Consider the following 16824-nt stretch of genomic DNA (forward strand, 5'->3'; position numbering starts at 1 on the left):
TGATACTATGTCAGTACTGAATGAGACACAGTAGTGGAATGACAGAGGTATGTATGGGGTATTATAGGGTGTTTGAGCATGGAGTCAGAAGTTTTGTGCTTCAGAAGTCCCTCAAGTTGGTGATCATTCTTGGATTGCTTGGTTTTCATGTTAATTAAATGGACAAAGCTTCTTTTCTTATGATTGATAGTAGCCATCTGTACCCATTAGCTGTGGGTTTGCTCTCAGATTCATCCCTGGACTTGACTTGCTCTGCTCTCTATCACAGGCAACTATGTTTTCCAGACTCCCTTGCTCTTTGGCTTCCAGGAACTTTCAGCCAGTGGAAGCCATTCACAGAAGATTAGAGAGCAGAGGAGGGGAAAGACTGAGTTTTTTTTCCCCCTCTCTTCTTGTGCTGTCTCAACTTTGGTTGCATCTCCACTCTGACTCCAGTTCCTGCAAGGTAACCATTCCCTCAAGAGCCCCTCCCAATTTGTCCCCAACTTCTGTTAATAATCACCTCTGACATCCCTGTTTGTCTTCACAGATCTTCCATACTGAGTAGCCATATATGAAATAGCCCCTGTAAAGACATAGAGTGATTTCTGTTTTCTTGGCTGGACCCTGACTAATACATCTTTTCAGTATGACCACTTTATAGTTTGATGTAAGAATGGCCAGTACAAGTTAAAAATAAATATGAATTTTCTTCCTGAATTATTAAGTGCCCATGATGTGTGAGGCACTGGGGAAAGAAAGATGAGTTATACCAAATTCCTCTTTCAAGGCACGCACAACTTGCTAGAGGAAACAGGTCAATAGATAATTTTAATACACTATGATATATATTTGGGGACATGGAAAGCCTTCACAATTCTGTTTTATTGTTTATTGACTAACTCTGATGGTGTAGCTTAGGGAAATAAACACTAGCTAAGAGTTGTGAGAATTAGGATGCAGGATGGCTCTGTTGTCACTAACTAGACCTGTGCCATTGGGCCATCCATTAAACCTCTCCAGGCCTCCATTTCCTCATATGTGAAGAGGTAACATCTGAGTTTCCTTTCAGAAGGCAAACATTGTTACTATGACATTTTCAATCTCTCATCTAACAATTCTTTGAGCACCTGCTGTGTGCTGGATGCTTGTTTTAAAATTCCTTCCAAAGACCTACCTATATTTAACCACCCCCCCCCAGGAGTCCTGCCTCCAATCTACTGCAGCACACAAGAAAACATAGAAACCGATCCCCCCTCACCCCCCCTGCACACTTTATCACTGGTACTCACCAGCTCTAAGTCCCAGACACTCCAGGGGTCTGTTGTGAGGATGCATGGATAACAATCTATAGAATGCAAAATAGAAAATATCACCATCTGAAAATCAGCCTAAGAAGCTAGAGAAAAAAGAGAGAAGTGGGCCCCAGTCTTGGACTCTGCACACCCTGGTCAGATGCGTCCACCTTACACAAGGACAGGTCTCCTTGGCTGAATTCTTCAGAGACACTTGCATGACACATTTCTTAGCACCTGAATGGTATCTCCATTTTATTTCAAACAGACACCTTCTTTATGGGGAGCTATAGAGAAAACCAACCATTTAAAGATGTGTTTAAAAGTACACTCTCATGTGCTTGCTTCAGCAACACATATACTAAAATTGGAACAATACAGAGAAGATTAGCATGGCCTATGTGCAAAGATGACATGCAAATTCATGAGGCGTTCCATATTTTTCAAATTTATTTGGAAGGGTAAAGGACCCTGAATAAGCAGATCATCTTAAAAAGGAAAAGCAAAGTTGGAGGACTTTCGTTTCCAGACTTTATATCTTATTTCCTAAATACAATAGTAAAAACAGCATGGTACTGGCTTAAAGATAGACAAAGAGATGAATGGAACTGAACCGATTTTTAGAAACAAACCCTCACATCTATGGCCAAGTGATTTTTGACAAGCCTGTCTAACCCATTCAGCTGGGTAAGAACAATCTTTTCAACAAATGGTGCTGGGAGAACAGGATATCCATATGCTAAAGAAAGAAGGAGGCGTGCCCTTCTTCTGGAGCCTGGATTTGTGCCTGTCCTCAGAGGCAGCAAGGGGACTCTACTGTTTACTCTGAGACAGGCCGCTAGGAGCAGGGACCCCCACCCTGCAGTCCCCTTGCCATCCCAAGAGGGTGAGTGTGAGCTGGATGCAGGGCTCACCAAGTTCCTGCCAGCTGAATAAAAAGCATCTCCACAGTTCTCCGCCAAAGACCTACATGAACCCCAGGGCTGGCAGAGTAGTGACAGAAGCCCCACAGGAGAGGGGCTGTTTTGGGAACCTACAAAGCAGGAGGTGTCTGGCCATTGATCTGGAGAGACTGCACCAAAATTAGTGCTTGCTCAAGGGAATTTAGCCAACAACAAGGAAATAGAATAGGAAGAACAAAGTGACAAAGAGAAGACCTAACACGCACACAAAAACAATGACTAATTAAACCCCAAGATGAAGAAGCTAATCAACTGCATAAACCCAACAAGTTAAAATGATGACCAGACAGCAACAAAAAACTACAGACCATACCAATAATCAGGAAAACATGGCCCAATCCAATGAACAAACTAAAAACCAGGAAGAGGAGTGGAACATCGAGCCACTAATTAAAGCTCTCAAAACATGTATCATGGACCAATTTATGAAGTGAGGGAAGAGATTAAGCATATTAAGAAAACACTTGGAGAGCATACAGAAGAAATTGTAATCACACACAAAAAGATAACAGATATGATGGGGATCAACAGGACAATCCAAGAAATAAAAATACAGCAGATTTGAAGAGGCAGAGGAAAGAATTAGTGTTGTGGAAGACAATACAACTGAAATCAAACAGATAGTAGAATTGATCTATAAAAAGAGAGAAAAAATCCAACAGAGACTTAGGGACCTGAATGACAACACAAAATGCACAAACATATGCATTATAGGCATCCCAGAAGGAGAAGGGAAAGGAGACAGAAGGGGTGTTGGAGGAAATAATGGCTGAAAACTTCCCAAACCTATTGAGGAAGATGCATGCACATGTCTAGGAAGGACAATGCACCCCAAACAACATAAATCCCAACAGGTCTACCCCAAGACATATAATTGTCAAATTATCCAATGCTCAAGACAAAGAGAAAATACTAAATGCAGCAAGAGAAAAGAGAACCATCACATACAAGGGAGGCTCCATAAGATTAAGTGTTTATTTCTCATCTGAAACCATGGAGGTAAGAAGGCAGTGTTTGATATAGTCAAGGTACTAAAAGAGAAGAATTTCCAACCAAGAATACTCTATCCAGCAAAGCTAGCATTCAAAAATAATGGAGAGTTCAAAATATTCACAGATAAACAGAAACTAAGAGAGTATGCCAACAAGAAACCTGCCCTTCAAGAAATACTAAAGGGAGTTCTTCAGGAAGAAAGAAAAAAACAGGAGAGACAGAGTTGGAGGAGAGTGTTGGAATGACTAAAACAACAAAAGGAGAAAAAAAAAATCAAACAACATATGACAAACACAAATCCAAAGACAATATGGCTAATATATGTAATTCCTTGAAATTAATAACACTGAATGCCAATGGATTAAACTCACCTGTTAAGAGACAAAGATTTAGAAGATTGGATATGGAAATATGACCCATCTATATGCTGTCTATAAGAAACACATCTTAGACCCAGGGATTCAAGGAGATTGAAAGTGAGTGACTGGAAAACAATCTTACAGGCAAACAATAACCAAAAAAGGGCAGGAGTAGCTATATTCATATCAGACAAAATAGACTTTAAATGCAAAACTATTGTGAGAGAGACAAAGATAGACACTACATATTAGTGAAAGGGATAATCGTTCAAGAAGAAAAACAATCATAAAAAATTATACCCCTGACAAGGGCACCTCCATATACATGAAGCAAACACTGAGAAACTAAGGGAAGGAATAGATGCCTCTACAATTATAGTGGGGGACTTTAACACACCACTATCCCCATAGGACAGAATGTCTCAAAAGAGAATCAATAAAGAAACAAAGACTTTGAACAACATATTAGAGTATCTGGACCTAATAGACATACACAGAATATTACACCCAAATACAGCAGGATATACATTCTTTTTAAGTGCACACGGATCATTCTCCAAGATAGACCACATGTCAGGTCATAAAGAAAGTCTTAATGAATTCAGAAAGATTGAAATCATACAAAATAATTTCTCTGACCGGAGTGGAATGAAGCTGGAAATTTGCAAGGGCCAGAGACCCAGATTTGGCACCAAGATATGGAAATTAAACAACACACTCATAGAAAAACAGTGGGTCAAGGAGGAAATCTCAACAGAAATCAATAGCTACCTTGAAACTAATGAAAATGTTAACACAACATGTCAAAAATTATAGGATGCAACAAAAGCTGTACTTAGAGGGAAATTCATAGCCATAAATTCATACATCAAAAAAGAAGAGCTAAAATTGAAGAACAAACTGCACAATCAGAGGAATTAGTAAAAAACAACAAAGTAACCCCAAAGAAAGAAGAAAGAAAGAAAGAAAGAAAGAACAAAGACCAGAGCAGAACTAAATGAAATAGAAAATAAGACAGCCCTTGAAAAATTTAAGAAAATAAAGAGCTGGTTCTTTAAGAAGATCAATAAAATTGACAAACCCTTAGCTAGACTAACGAAGAAAAAAAGAGAGAAGATGCAAATACACAAAATAAGAAATGAGAAAGGGGATATCACCACTGACCCCACAGAAATAAAGACTGTCATAAGAGAATAATTTGAAAAATTATATTCCAACAAGAATGACAATTTAGAGGAAATGGACAAATTCCTAGAAACACATAAGCAGCCTACATTGACAAAAGAAGAAGTTGACAATCTCAACAAACCAATCACAAGTAAAGAGATTGAATCAGTCATTAAAAACTAAGAAGAGCCCTGGGCCAGATGGCTTCACAGGTGAATTCTACCAAACATTCTGGAAAGAACTAACACCAATCTTGCTTAAACTCTTCCAAAAAATTGAAATAGAAGGAACATTGCCTAACTCATTTTATGATGCCAACCTTACCCTAATACCAAAGCCAAATAAAGACACCACAAGAAAGGAAAATTACAGACCAATCTCTCTAATGAACTTAGATGTGAAAATCCTCAACAAAATACTTGCTAATCATATTCAACAACACATTAAATGAATTATACACCACAACCAAGTGGGTTTCATTCCTGGTGTGCAAGGATGGTTCAACATAAGAAAATCAATTAATGTAATACATCACATAAACAGATTGAAGGAAAAAAATCACATGATCATGTCTATAGATGCAGAAAAAGCATTTGACAAAATACAGCACATTTTCTTGATAAAAACACAGCAAAAGATAGGAACAGAAGAAACTTTCTGAACATGATAAAGGGTATATATAAAAAACCCACAGCTAACATCATTTACAATGGTGAAATCCTAAAACCTTTCCCTCTAAGATCAGGAGCAAGACAAGTATGCCTATTATCACCCCTTCTATTTAACATTGTGTTAGAAGTACTTGCTCGAGTGCTGAGGCAAGAACCAGATATAAAAGGGATCCAAATAGGAAAGGAAGAAGTCAAAATTTCACATTTGCAGATGACATGATCCTATACATAGAAGCCCTGAGAAGTCTACAACAAAGCTTCTAGAACTTATAAATGAGTTCAGTAAAATCACAGGTTATAAGATCGAAGTGCAAAAATCAGTAGCATTTCTGTAAGCTAATAATGAGCAATCTGAGGAGGAAATCAAGAAACAAATACCATTTACAATAGTAAATTTAAAAAATCAAATACCTAGGAATAAATTTAACTAAAGATGTAAAAAACTTATATATAGAGAACTATACAACACTGTTCAAGGAAATCAAAGAAGACCTAAATAAATGGAAGAATATTCCCTTTCATGGATAAGAAGACTAAGTATTACTAAGATGCCTATCCTATCAAAACTGATCTACAGATTCAATGCAATCCCAATAAAAATCAGCACAGCATTTTTTAATGAACTAGGAAAACTATGAAATTTATTTGGACAGGAAAGAATGCTCAAATAGCCAAAGACATATTGAAAGAGAAAAATGAAATTGGAGAAATCACACTACCTGACTTCAAATCATACTACAAACCTCCAGTAGTGAAAACAGCATGGTATTGACACAAGGATAGATGCACCAACCAATGGAACTGAATTGAGAGTTCTGATATAGATCCTCATATGTACACTCATCTGATATTTGACAAGGCCCACTCAACTGGGAGAGAATGGCCTCTTCAACAAATGGTACCTAGAGAATTGGATATTCATATGCAAAAGAAGGAAAGAGGATTGTCATCTCACACCTTATACAAAAATCACCTCAAGCTGGATCAAGGACCTAAATGTAAGAGCCAAGACCATAAAGACCTTGGAAAACAATGCAGGGAAGCATCTACAGTACCTTGTAATAGGAAATGGCTTCATGAACTTCACACTGAAAGCATGAGTTGCAAAAGAACAAATAGATAAATGGGAGTTCCTCAAAATTAAAGCCTTTTACACCTCAAAGGAGTTTGTCAAGAAAGTGAAAAGAGAGCCTACCCAATGGGAGAAAATATTTGGTAACCATATATCTGATAGGAGACTTATATCCTGCATATATAAAAAACTCCTATATCTCTAAAATAAAAAGCAAAACAACTCATTTAAAAAAATGGGAAAAGGTTTGAACAGATGCTTCTCCAAAGAAGAAATACAAATGGCTAAAAAGCACATGAAAAAATGCTCAAAATCACTAGCTATTAGAGAAATGCAAATCAAAACTACAATGAGATACCATCTTACCCCCATAAGACTGGCAGCTATCTAAAAAACAGAAGACTACAAATCCTGGAGAGGATGTGGAGGAATGGGAACACTCGTCCACTGCTGGTGAGAATGCAGAAGGATCCAGGCATTCTGGAAGATGGTTTGGCGGTTTCTCAAAAAGTTAGCTATAGATTTGCCATATGACCCAGTAATTCCACGGCTAGCTATATACCCAGAGGAACTGAAAAAAAGGACACAAACCAATATATGCACACCAATGTTCATAGCAGCATTATTCACCATTGCCAAAAGTTGGGATCAACCCAAATGCCCATCAACAGATGAATGGATAAATAAAATGTGGTATATACATACTGTGGAATACTACTTAGCTATAAGAGGAATATAGTACAAACGCATGTGATAACATGGATGAATCTTGAGGACCTTATGTTGAGTGAAGCAAGCCAGGCATTGAAAGACAAATACTACGTGACCTCTCTGATATGAAACAAGCAAACCAAGCTGTCTCAGAGAGCTAGAGACTGGAAGTTAGGCTTAAAGGAATTTGGCGGGGAGAGGAAGGTTGTGAGCTGATGCCTATATGGGTAAAGTCTATGATAGCTGGAGCAATGGAAAAGATTATATTATTGATGTGGAGACAGTGGCCACTGGAGTTGCTGAAGGCAAGGAGAGGGAAAAAGGGTAATATGGGGACATTTTTGGGACTTGCAATTGTCCTGAATGACCTTGCTAAGATAGATACAGGACATTGTATATCTGCCATAACCTAGAGAATAGAGTGGCGGAGAGTACGAACTTCAATGTAAAATATAATACATGCTGTGTAGCAATGCTCCAAAATGTGTTTATCAATTGCAATGAATGTACTACTCTAATGAAATAAGTTGTTAATGTGGGAAAAGTGGGAGGTGGGTAATGGGGCATACGGGAATCTCCTATCTTTTTTTTTAATGTAGCATTTTGTCTAATCCAGCTTTTAAAAATAAATTACAAATATATTTTTAAAGAAAGGAATGAGGACCTCTATCTCATACCTTATATAAAAAATTAACTTAGAATGGATCAAAGGCCTAAATATAAAAGCTAGAACCATAAAGTTCCTAGAAGAAAATTTAGGGAAATATCTTCAAGACCTGGTGGTAGGTAGTGCATTCTTAAACCTTATACTGAAAGCACAAGCAATGAAAAAAACCATGGATAAACAGAACCTCCTCAAATCTGAACACTTTTGTGATTCAAAGAACTTCATCAAGAAGGTAAAAAGCAGCCCACTCAATGGGAAAAATATTTGTATGGGTGAAAATATTAGTAAACCACTGTGGCAGTTTGATATTACTTATGAATTCTGAAAAAGATATTGATTATGCTTCTAAACTGGTCTTTTCCTCTGGGCATGATACCCTTTGATTATACTGGATTCAGTAGAGATGCCTTTGATTAAATTATGTCAAGATTAGGGCTTTGTTTTGACCATGTCATTAGGGCATGCAGGGTTGAGTTCTCCCCCTTGTGAAGCTGATAAAACAGACTCTTACGTGGAAGTAGATACATAGGGGATGTAGACACCCAGAAAAAGACACGGCAGAGGAGAGAGCTTGGTTTTGGCCCAGGGAGAGTCGAGCCAGTCTTCACATAATAGTTTACAACTGATCTTGTGGAGAGAACAGAACAACTGAGCCTAAAGAGAAAGAAGAGCTTTATGCCAGCCTACAGCTGAGATTGAAAGAAGCTGGACCCACAAAGCATTAAGAGAAAAGAGGAAGGAACCCTTGCGGACATTGCCCACTATCTTGTGTCAACACGTGGCAACAGACTTTGGGTGAGAAAGTACATCTTAAGGTACCTTGAGTTGGACTCTTTAAGGCTTGGTAACTGTAAGCTTCTACCCAAAATAAATACCCTTTATAAAAACCAACAGATTTCTGGTACTTTGCATCAGCACCCCTTTGGCTGGCATATCTGATAAGTGTTTGATTTCCATTCCCTATAAAAAGATCATACATACAACTCAACAATAAAAGAGCAAGTAATCCAATTTAAAAGTGGGCAAAAGACCAATATTTCTCAAAGAGGAAATACAAATGGTCAAAAAGCATATTAAAAAAAAGTTCAATTTCACTGTTAGGGAAATGGAAATAAAAACAACAATGAGATATCATCTCACACTACATAGAATGGCCATTATTTAAAAAACAAACAGAAAACAATAAGTGCTAGAGAGGATGTGGGGAAATAAGAACACTCTTTCCCTGTTGGTGGGACTGTAAAATGATGTAGCCTTTGTGGAAGATAGTTTGGCAGTTCCTCAGGAAGCTAAATATAGAACTTCCATATGATCCAGCAATTCCTCTAGTAGGTATATTTCTAGAAGAACTGAAAACTGTGACATGAACAGATATTTGCACACCAATGTTCATAGTGGCATTATTCATAATTGCTGAAAGATGGAAACAACCCATGTGTCCATCATGGATAAACAAAATATGGTATATACATATGATGAAATACTATGCTGCGGTAAGAAGAAATTAAATTCAGATACATATGATAACATGGGTGAATCTTAAAGACATTATGCTAAGTGAAATACACCAGACACAAAAGGACAAATATTGCATGGTCTCACTAATATGAACTAAATACAAAGAATAAACGCATGGAGTTAAAACCAGAGTATAGATTATTAGGAGATAAGAGAAGGGCTGTGAAGGAGTACTGATGCTTAATGTATATAGAAGTTTTAGTGAACTTGACTGTAAATGTGTGGAAATGGATAGAGTTGATAGTAACACATTATAGTGAGTAGCAGCTGGTTTATTCATGGGATTGTGACTGAAAAGGGTAGTCTAGGGATGTAAATGTCCATTGAGAGACAGCTAGATAATAAACTAGGGACTAGATTATAACATAGTGAATGCAGAGGTAGATGAGAATTATGGTTAATAGTATCAATGCAAGAATGTTCTGTGAACGCGAATGGATGTTTTTCTCTATTGCAAGATGGTAGGAATGTGGAGAAGCATGGAAAAAATACAATTAATACAATTAATTAATACAATAAATACAATTAAAATAGGATTAATACAAAAAATACAATAATACAAATAATACAATACTGTAATATTCTTGCATCAATGCCAAAGATTGTACTGGGTTAATAATAAGGGGATGTGCTATGAACCATAGTTACTGGTAAGATTCTGATGGTATTATCTCATAATCTGTAACAAATGTTCCACAACAGTGTGGTGTGTGGTGAAGGAGTATTGTATGGGAATTCTACACATGTGCATAATTGTTTTGTAAGTCCACAACTTCTGTAATAAAAACATATTTAAAAAATTAAATAATTTTTATAAAAACTATATTCTCACAATCAAACAATTTACTTTTTCAGTTACTTCAGCATCTGCATAAACAATCTCTTAATCAATTAAACTTATCCCACTTGAGTATTTGATTCCTACCAATGCACAATTCAAATGATTTATTTGATACAATTTGCTGAAAAGAGACTTCTGGGAAGATGGTGGATTAGAAAGACACAGGACTCTCTTCTTTCCTAGAAAAATAGCTAGAGGACAGGCAGAAATGGCTTTGAAAAAAATGTTCTAGGGTTTAGGACACCAAGGAAATGCTGGACACCACCCAGAAGAGAGAGAGGCACAGGGAAAAAATCTTAATGGAAAGAGCATGAATAGAAGCTGCAGCTGCCAGCACCTTGCCCCATCCTATGAGCAGATGATTTTGAATTTTCCAGCCTTGGATCAGCAGCTACAGACAGAGGGGGCCATGGGGTTCTACCTGCCCAGGAAATAAGAGAGAGAGGATGAAACTTAAGGCCGATTCAGCTTTTGGCCAACAAATTTGGTCTTGCTGTGGTCCACAAGCCCTTCCAGGTTGTCTGGGGTCATGCCATTGTTTACCTTGGGAGCTGGCAAGGGACTAAAGAGATCCAACCCTCTCAATCACCCTCCCTACTGACAGGGACTGGTTGTTGAGGATGCAGAGGGGAGTGGAATTATTTCCTGCTCTGGAAAAGGGAGCGGACTGCCAGAAAAGGTTGGAGAACAGCCTCTGAGAAAGTTTGAATCATGAGACTCTGAATAGTCTCAAGGCAGGATCCTCTGCCACATTGTTCCAGTCCATGTTGCATTGAATGCACTCTGACCTGGCTTTGAACTGAGAGGGCTGCTAAAGACCACTATCTGCTGGTGGACCAAGGAAGTGCACCTGAGGAAATTAAAAGGAAATAAGAGAGGCTTTTTTCTGATCTTTACAGCATCACTCCCCAAGGCCCTTGGAAGTGGGTCTGCACCCATTACTGGGTCCAGGGCCCAGATTTGAGCAACTTACAGGATCAATCCTAAAGAGCCAGAACAAGTTGAAACAAGAATCAAGAACAGCAATAAAACACAATCTCTTGCCACTAGATCCCTATGAAAGAGAGAGAGATTGAGCATCAGAGTAAACTTACCATCCTAATCAGATGCCTAGATATCAGCAAAAAATTACAAATCACACTAAGAAATGGTCCAAGCAAAGGAATATACTGAAGCCCCAGATGAGACACAGAATTTGAGACAACTAATCAATGAGATTCATGCAAATTTCCAAAATAAATTAATGAGTTGAAAGACAATATGACTGAAGAGATAAACAACATCAAGAAGATACTGAGTAAGAACAAAAAATAATTTGAAAGCCTGTATAGAAAAATAAGCTCGCTTGTGGGAATGAAAGACATGATAGGTGAGATCAAAAGCACACTAAAGGAAAGGGGATGTGGTTCAACTGATAGAGCATCCACCTACCATACAGGAGGTCCAAGGTTTCGATACCCAGGGCCTCCTGGCTCATGTGGTGAGCTGGCCCTCATGCAGTGCTGCTGAGCACAAGGAGTGCCAGCCCATGCAGGGATACCCCTGCATAAGGGTGCCCCCCATGCAAGGAGTGGCCCCTGAGCAAGGAGAGCCACCCCACGCAAAACTGCAGCCCACCCAGGAGTGGTGCCATGCACACAGAGAGCTGACACAGCAAGATGATACAACAAAAAGAGACACAGATCTTCAGTGCTACCTGATGAGAATACAAGTGGACACAAAAGAATACACAGTGAATGGACACAGATAACAGACAATAGGGTGGGGAGGAGAAATAAATAAAATCTTAAAAACAAAAACACTAAAGGCATGCAACAACAGATTTGAAACGATAGAAGAAAGAATAGGTGGTACAGAAGACAGAACAGCTGAAAATGAGGAGAGAACAGAGAGAGAAAAGAATGGAAAAAATTGAGGAGGGGCTCAGGGAGTTGAATGATAATACAAAGCACAACAACATATGTGTCATGGTAGTTCCAGAAGAAGAGAAGGGAAAGGGGCAGAAAGACTATTTGTGGAAATAATGGCTGAAAGTTTCTCAACTCTCATGAAAGAATTGAATTTATGTGTCCAAGAATCACAGTGTACCCAAATCAGAATAAATCCAAATAGATCTATGTCAAGATACATACTACTCAGAAAGTGAAATGTCAAAGATAGAGAGAATATTCTGAGAGTCACAAGGAAGAAGCAAATCATCACATATAAGGGACATCCAGTAAGACTTAGTCTGGATTTCTCATCAGAAACCTTGGAGGTGAGAAGACAGTGGCATTACATAATTAGGATATTGAAAGAGAAAAATTGCCGGCCAAAAATTCTTTATCTGGCAAAATTGTCCTTCAAATATGAAGGTGAGAATATTAGTCAGCTAAAGGGGTGCTGATGCAAAGTACCAGAAATCTGCTGGTTTTTATAAAGGGTATTTACTTGGGGTAGAAGCTTATAGTTAAAAGCCATGAAGAGTAAGTTACTTCTCTCACCAAAGTCTGTTCCCACATGTTGGAGCAAGATGGCTGCTGACATTTGCAAGGATTCAGGCTTCCTCTTCCTCTTAAGGCTCCATGGTCCCAACTTCTTCCAATATCAGCTGTAGGCTGGGATAAGTATTTTCTCTCCTGGGGTTTGTTCTTCTCTTGGCTCAGCTGCTCTGTTCTCTCCACAAGGTCAGCTGTAGACTATCAGGCAAACAGTTTGTCTCTCTTCCTGGGACCTCTGCCATGTCTAATGGAGCCATCTCTCTTTCCTCACTTATCTGCTTCTCTGTGTATTTATATCCCGGGGCCCCAGAATTACACTCCAACTAACTCCTCTGCTATGTAGTTTTCTCTGTGAGTCCCCATCCCCTTGGTCCCACTGATGTGACCCAATCAAAGCCTTAATCAGGTTTTAATCATGTAAAAGTGAAACCTCTGAATCCAAGTCAATCTAATATGTCTAGAGGAACAGACCAGTTCACAAACATAATCCAATATCTATTTTTGGAATTCATAAACAGTATCAAACTGCTACAGTAAGTTTAAAGTGTTTACAAATTAACGGAAACTTAAGAGAGTTCGTAAAAAAGAATCCACTTTTGCAGGACGTATTAAAAGGAACATTACAGCCTGAAAGGAAATGAGAAGGGAACAAGGCTTGGAGCAATGTGTAGAAGGCAAGGAATAATTTGCTTATGCTAATTATACATATTGAAAGACCACACAAATTGCAATTCTAGCAGAAGCAGGATGATTCTAATTGCTGATGGAAAACTGACTATACAAGTGTATTTCCAGTGCTGACATAGTGTAGGACTACTATTGCTCCTGGAGGTACTGTGGTGAACAGGACAGAGAGTGATCCACAGCAAGGCAAAGAAAGGGAAGAAAATCTAGACTGGAAAAAATACAGTGATTTGATGTATTTTAAGGTGGGTTTTAAAAGAAAGCAAAATTTTGCCATATCCGTCTCAAGAGAGTTATGATTTAAAAGGTTTTACTGAAAACAGACTTGCAAATATAGTGGAAAAATCAGCTCTACCTCTGCTGAGTGTTGAACAAAAAACAGCTATAAATTCTAGCAGCAAACTGAATTTTAGAAATGATGGTTTAAGTCCTGTGAGTCATAGGAAGTCTAGCCCATTTTCTTAAGTCTTCTGAAACAAAGAATTGCATACAGTTTCTATGGCAGACTAGAATCTCTTCCTTTTGGTGCCTCATATAATGCTTTGGCTATTCTTTTCCCCAAGTTCTCCTTAGACTTGTGCTCAGAACGTGAGGGTCTCTCCTGGTCACCCTGTTCCCCTTTCCCACGGCCCTAGGAGCTATGTCCCTTACTTCCTGGCACTGACCAGATGCTGGGTTTCCTGCGTGTCTTTTGTGAGGGCAGGAAACAGAGGAGGTGCCCTGGAGACTGAGGGCAATGTTCCCAGTCCCATGGCCTCCGCTCACCCCACCCGCCCCATCTTAGGCCCTCTGCCAAGGGCACTCAGGCAGCTGTGTGATCAAACCTGAGGCAGGACTCCCTGGGCCTCTGACACACAAGAATCCCCCTGCCCCCAATGTGTTGGTTACACCAGTATACCAGGTTACTTGAACCAGTTCTGTTTTCCTAAAACTGGTTGTGGTGCCAGGAAGGACTAACTGAACACTACAGCTTCTACAAAAACTGCATTTAGACATGTGTGACATTCCCCACATGAAAAGGGCCAGGATTGCAAGCGTCAACACTGTCTTGTTTAACCTACTGATCTCAACTGAGATACTTTCACAAAACTTTTTCAACTTCTAATTGTTTGATGTGTTTTTAGCTAAGGTCCCTGATTTATTTTGAAAGTTTCCTATAACAGAAGGTATGAGTGTATCTGTTAAAAATTAGTTTGACTGTATATAACAGAAACACTTCCAATGTCAGTAACTTATACATAATACGAATTTATTTTTTGCTCATTTAAAGGAAGTTGACATTAACTCAAACTCTTTCTAGGCTATCTCTCTGCCATTCCTAGAGTGTACTAGACCAATTCTCAAGCTTTTTGGTCTCAGGTTTCCTTTACACTTCTAAAAATTGTTGAGGCCATCAAAAGGTTTTCTTTATATGGGTTACTATATTAGAAATTAAAACTGAGAAATTGAAAAATACATTAAATTAATTTAAAAATAACAAAATTGTGTGTTAAGATTAATAACACAGTGTTATGATAAATGATTTTTTTCTCAAAAAAATTAAAGAGAATAGTTATATTGTTTTACATTTTTACAAATCCCTATTTCGCTTAATAGAAAACAACTAGATTTTCATATCTGATACTGAACACAAACTGTTGTTCTGGTTAAAGTATATGAAGAAAATTCTAGGCTTCACATTGACATGTGGTTGTAAGAGGAAGAGTTCTGTAGATGCTCCAGAACAAGAGTCTCGGGAAACCTAGGTGTATTTTGAAAATTCTGTCTTAAAACACATAGTCCAAAATAGCTGCTGGAGCTCCATCCATTATATCCAAATTCGTTTTATATTGTGATAGAGGAAAAGGCTGAAGGAAGGAAATATTGGTACTCTCCCTTTAAGAAAAATTCTTAGAAGGCTCATGCAGCACTCCTTTGGTCAAAATTTTCAACATTAAGATACAAAAGAAACTGACAAATGTATTCTTTCAGTGAAGCAGCAATAAGCTTAGCTAAAAATTTCCCCAAAAGAGAGAGAGAGAAAGGCGACTGAGAAGCAATTAGTAGTCTCTGCCACAGGAAGCATGAGTTAAAAGCATTCCGATGACCCAAACACTACATCTGTTGTTTCCATGGCTGCAGATTGTCAAAACACCACACATCCCCAAGGAATTCCCTGTGAAGAAATTATTGTTTACTTTGCTAAATGATTGGTCTATGATGTTAAAGTAGATTTTAAAGTGTCTAGAGAGGGGCAGGGTGTGGAATGGGAGTCTAATTCTGAGGAAAGAGAGCAAGATTTGGGTTCTAAGAGGGACTGACCAAACCCAGGTTGCAAAATTGAAATGAAAGCCCCAACTAAAGAAAGCCAACGTGGCAACATTTTACTGCAGATGTACAGACGTTCCTCTAATTTTGAGAGATTTTGGAATAAGACAAAGAATAGCTGTCAAAGATAGAGTTTGTTGGAAAAAAATTAAAGTGTTTTCTGTGTGACAAAAAGTGACAACATGGGAGTTTTTCAGAGTTAACAGAAAGTGTTAAGAAACTTGTTTAAAATACTTTTACTGAATGCTTATTTTGTGCCAGACATGATTTTAAGCACTTCACACATGTTATTATCTCATTTGATCCTTGTAGCAACCCTAGGAAGAAGCTACTATTAATTATCACCTTTTTCCTAATATGGAAACTGAGACAGAGGGTGGTTTTGCCCAAGATCTCACAGCTGGTGAAAAGTAGAATCAGGGTATTTGTCCACATTCTAAGTTCTGAAAAAATCAGGCTATACTATATATATATTTTGTGAAGAAGCTTGGTGCTAAAGCTAAAACTTGAGGAAGTCCATTTGGTAAGATGAAAATCCATTGCAATACTATTTGTTAATACTGAAATTTAGTGACAAGGACTATATATTACTCACCATTGGATGCTGTAGTTTATTTGAACATGTATTCCAATTATCCCAGTGTTTAAGAGGCAATATTAACTATTACTAAATTGTGTCCTTTAAATTTGTTAGAGTGGTATTTCTGTAGAAAGATTATTAGTTCATCAAGGTAAGCATAGTATACGGTATACCCATTTCTCTCAGTATCCTATGCCCAACAATGCACACTCACTCAGAGTCTGTGGCTCCAGCTCTGCCTTTCATCGTTAATCCAGTGACAGTCACCTAAAACCTTAGCATGGTGTCTTGCAGGAAATAATCAGCCTCGTGGGACATATGTTAATAACGCAAACATTTTCAGCAGAGGGTGCAAATTGGTAGCCTGCAGGTGAAATTTTGCTTATGGATGTGCTTTATTTGATTTATAGGGTATAATTTTAAAAACTGCCTTTTTCTTCCAAAATTAAAAATCAAGATTTCAAATGAGAATACAGATGAGAACCTCTGCCTCTTTTAGATAGTCTGTTTTCTCTCCAGTTGAGCTAGCCCCCTGTCC

General features: G+C 38.2%; 1 non-coding gene across 1 annotated transcript; it reads left to right on the forward strand.

Moving 5' to 3' along the window:
• Positions 1 to 1611: 1611 nt before the first annotated feature.
• Positions 1612 to 1718, forward strand: LOC111762996 (U6 spliceosomal RNA). Its single transcript, XR_002795970.1, has one exon. It is a non-coding gene; the product is annotated as a U6 spliceosomal RNA (small nuclear RNA).
• Positions 1719 to 16824: the final 15106 nt, after the last annotated feature.

This window comes from Dasypus novemcinctus, chromosome 7 (genome assembly GCF_030445035.2).
Source record: "Dasypus novemcinctus isolate mDasNov1 chromosome 7, mDasNov1.1.hap2, whole genome shotgun sequence".
In the NCBI taxonomy this organism is placed as follows: Eukaryota; Metazoa; Chordata; class Mammalia; order Cingulata; family Dasypodidae; genus Dasypus; species Dasypus novemcinctus.